The following is a 5,024-nucleotide window of genomic DNA, read 5'->3' as shown; positions in this document are numbered from 1 at the left end:
CAAATAGACGACCAAATGCTGTTACTTTACCAAATTATTGACACAGTTGTTCCATTATTGTACTCTCCACAATCCGGAGTAACGTCCACATACAAGTTTACAACAATCCACATGACAAATAAAACATTACATCACACAAATAAAAAATAATGTTGAGATAAAAATTTGCTTAGTTACTGGGATCTTCGTTATTTTTATGAGTAATCCATACTTCACTAATTCTATGACACATAAAAAAATACTAATTGTACTCATGAAATTTTAAATAGCTCACCGTCCAAACACAGAACAAGTAATCTGACATTCATAAATTGCGTTGTAATAATCTTTACACGGCAATGTCTAAATACAAAACCAAATCAACAAAAGAAAAAAATTTCGTACACTAGTTACACGTAGAATGTCAGGCTCCATACCATTACTCTAAAATATACATCAAACCTACAGAGAAATAAAACTGAGAAGAAAAACAATGAAATATACCACAAGTTACATACTGGTTACGTAATATAGTTCGTCTAAGACATCATGTCATACCTCATTAACTATCGTCACCTAAGCAATTGCCACAACTACTCGACAGTGAGTTTAACCTTATCCTTATCCACCAGTACAAATACCTGCTGCTGAGCCAGTCAGTCCATCAACTTTGATCAATACACACAGTAAATAGTTTAGCAATAAGTGCTTGCATCCACCAGTAGCTCTCGTATCTTACTCTACTGCTCATTTCTCTGTTGTCACACATTTAGACGACAAGAACTTGCATTTCGACTAGCCTTCGTTACACTTTAATGTGAAATATCACCACTGTGATAATGAAAATAAGTGGCTTCAGTCAACACACCAACAAGATCATTACTGTCCACGACATTAAAGTGCATCAGTTAATTCCGATATTTGTTGTGCAATGCAAACTCTTGTCCCCTGTGACAATCTTACTGACCAATGCAATAAGGGCCGCTACGTTAGTATTACGCCACTGGCTAATAATTAAAGCATTTCTGTACCAAATATTCTAATAAACATGCTACGTGAACTGGTAACCCAGAACGAACAAAAACAAAAACACTAACTATTCTATATTCCGATAAATTCAATAACCTAAACACACAAATTCTATAACCTACAACAATAACACATGAGAAATTCCGCCCAGCGGGCATGGCTTTACATTGGTGAATCTCTATATTATGGTCTCGTAATTATTTAACGCTACAGTGCACTTTCTGGATAGGATGGTGGATCTTTTATTATTTCTCACACTTCGACTCTCACAATCATCATCACGAAACTATCCTCCAGACCGAGCGGTACAGAAGGAACAAGCATAACCCACTAATCTTTTGAAACTACCTTGCTACTCTCCCATGCAAACCACACATACCCAAAATTACATGACATACATCACACTACAATATGAAATACAAAACACTAAATAGTCACAACACTATCACTTTCAGCTTTCCCACTTCAATTAATATTTATCCCAGTTTCACACGACACTGCCACACTTCGTAATTCTACTTTCCTACTATGAACTCTGGAGATATATGCACGTCTTCCTGTGTAATGCAAGCCAAGTGACGTTGCTGGATAGACGGCCGACTCACCTTGCTTCTCTCTCAGAGTTTGAATCTAGTGTCACACGGAATCATATCACGCAAAGTAATATTAAGAACGTATTCATCACACACGCGAGTCCTCAACTGATACCATGGACGAGTACTTCTCTTTATCCTTTGTCTCATACACAGATTGAGACTCACACAGTACTCACCACGTGGAAGTACTCGTCTCTAATTTCAAGTCCTGCACACGCCATTTCTTAAATATTTCAACTTATGGTACATACGCTATTCCTTAAATATTTCAACTTATTGTACACACGCTAGTAATTCAGCTTAACTTAAGCACATGGAAGTATTTCAACTTATTGCTACACGTGGTTTCATTGTGACCGTTGGTCACTTCCGAAGATTACTACAATCCCATTAATATTACCTGCCTGACACTTAATTCTCCCCACAAAAGTTCCTGAAATAGAAAATTATTATTTCAAACTACTCTTAAATATTCCACATGCATACCATGTCTCCACTCTTTTGTCATTACGGAGCACAACTAAAAAAGGTCTTAACAGCACAAGATCCAGCGGCAGAGAGCTGAAACATGGCCGTTCTCTAGGTCATCTCGCACCTCTGTCGAGGTGGGGGAAGACCATGCTACCGTATTGGTCAGCCACATTTCAGGCGCTCAAAGCTCAGGTAAATTTCATCTCTTTGGTCCCACCAAAGGTGGCCAAAGGATCGACTCAAAGATGATCATATATTCACATTCACTATCTGCGGTTAGCAGACGACCATACATTCATTCATTTCACAGATCTCACTAAACTGGATGTAGGGATTTACTTTGTGGGAGTGCACATGTGATCAATTAAATAAATAAATTGTCATTCTTCCCCACACTGGTATCCGGCTTCGCTGTATTAATTGAAATTGAGTTATTTTACAAAAAAATGTGTTGTTCTGACAAAAATAATGAAGTATGTTGTACCTATTTTCAATGTCGGGCGGTACTGTACCCTTTTAATATCTTTAAAACATCACACTCAGGAATTGGTGTGGATAAATGTTTCACTTTGTCCAGATGCTTTTCGAAACACTTACGCAAAGTACTGCCTTTTCTATTAAATGGCTCAGGACTATAAACTTCTTTTCGTAATCGTTCTTGTACCCCACGTGACCAATACTTGTTTAGAAAAGCTTGTTCAAATTCATAGAAGGAGCTGCATTGTTCAGCTTTCTGTGTCGCGAACAACGCTGGCTCACCTTGAATATGCGTAATGGTAAAGACAATTTTCTCCCTTTCGTTCCAACTTTTTGGCATTATTCCCCGGATCCCTTTGATAAACACAACTGGATGTGGTCCGTTCTTATCATTGGTAAACTTCTGAAACTGTGAATTCTTCACTAAAGCATCCTGAGTCACCAATGATTGTGTATGGTCTTGAAAGTTCCTGGCAGATTAAAACTGTGTGCCCGACCGAGACTCGAACTCGGGACCTTTGCCTTTCGCGGGAAAGTGCTCTACCATCTGAGCTACCGAAGCACGACTCACGCCCGGTACTCACAGCTATACTTCTGCCAGTATCTCGTCTCCTACCTTCCAAACTTTACAGAAGCTCTCCTGCGAACCTTGCAGAACTAGCACTCCTGAGAGAAAGGATATAGCGGAGACATGGCTTAGCCACAGCCTGGGGGATGTTTCCAGAATGAGATTTTCACTCTGCAGCGGAGTGTGCGCTGATATGAAACTTCCTGGCATATTAATCAGTTTTAATCTGCCAGGAAGTTTCATATCAGCGCACACTCCGCTGCAGAGTGAAAATCTCATTCTGGTGTATGGTCTTGATAAACGGGTGTTACTCAACGTGTTGGATTGAAATTATTACCCGTCTGCCCCCTACTTTCAGTTAAAGGCGTTTCATAATGATCAGTGTGTGTTTCTGTGATACTAACACACTCCGGTGAACTGTTATGAGATGTTTGCATACGTATTTCATTAAGCACTTTCTGCACTTTTTATAATTCAGTCTGGAGTTCATGGATCTTTGAGTTGTTGTCATGTATCAGTTGTGCTCCTGCTCGTTGTAACATCACAGGTAGTTCCTTCTGTATAACAGTACTGACATGTTTGTCTTTGCCGTTTAGCCATGTGTTGAATGTGGTCACAACGCGTTCTTCTTGTTCTTTGCATTTTTGTTCTATTACGTTTTGATTATCAACTGTAAGGTTTTCTATACGTGTACTTATGTTGCGTATTTCTGCTTCCAAAGAAGTGTGTGTCTGTTGTAATTTGTCCACATCCTGGGTTACTTGCTTTACATTCTGTGGTAAGTCATGGTATTTTTGTTGCTTACTTGTAATGTTGTTCTGTATAGCAGACAACTGTGCATCTGTTTGCTGTCGCAACTGGCGATCGTGTTCTTTTAACCTGTTTCCAAGCTTTTCATCTATCTATATTGAGAACTGTGAAAAGCTTAATTGTGTACGCTCGTCTAATTGACTGATGCGTTCGTCCAAGGTCCTAATCCATTCATCTACTCTGCTAATACGTTTATCTAAATTATTATTAATCTCAGTGGCAATCTGTTTTGTCTGTTTTTGTATACGCTGTTCCTGTATTTTAAACATTTGGTCCATTTTCATCATTAAGAGGGAAAATGGATCCATTGCTGTTTTTGTTGGCTCTGCCGGTGGTAAATCGACTGTAACTAGTGTTTCTTGTGGTTCTGATTCAATGCACTTGAACTACCGTCTGTATTCTGCCTGAGTGTTCTATAGCAACTGGATCACTGACTTTAATATTAGTGTCCTGATCTATATCCTCTATCTGACCTGGAAAAATATTGTCAATTTCTACATCACTAGTTATTCCTTCCTCCTCTGAATGTTCTACAGTTACTTCGTGATGTGTAGCCTTTCTTACACGTCGCACTGTTTTCGCCATGTTTGCAAATGTTTGTGTGCAAGTCTAATCGGGAAAACGTCACACGCAACACATCAATTATTCCGTCACATAAAAAACATAAAATAATTACTGCACTGCACCAGATTGGAATCAGTACCATAAACGTTCACTTTCGTTTGATTAAAATTCAGTTTCAATCTCGTTCAGTTAACCTCTACTGAAAACACTTGATGCTGTATTTTACCAATCCTTCTCGCAGTTATTTAAATATAATTGCCTTTTATAGTTTCCCAAGAGGAAATACTTGCAATGTAAATTTATTTTTGTTTTTTGATAGCTCTTTTCTACATACAGCACAAGGTTGAGGAAGGTGTTGTGCCTACCTTACTCAGTGCTTATGTTCTGCTGCCGCCGGATGGAATGGTACAGGAAAAATATTGTGCTTAGTGTCGTTGTAGATTTCCACTCATTACAGCATGAAACAAATAGAAAAAAACACCCATTAGCACACACATATAAGCTGGTCCTGTCACGGTCGCCACCGAATT

The sequence above is a fragment of the Schistocerca nitens genome, chromosome 5, assembly GCF_023898315.1.
Source record: "Schistocerca nitens isolate TAMUIC-IGC-003100 chromosome 5, iqSchNite1.1, whole genome shotgun sequence".
Taxonomy (NCBI): Eukaryota; Metazoa; Arthropoda; class Insecta; order Orthoptera; family Acrididae; genus Schistocerca; species Schistocerca nitens.
Note: the sequence above shows the minus strand (reverse complement) of the source record.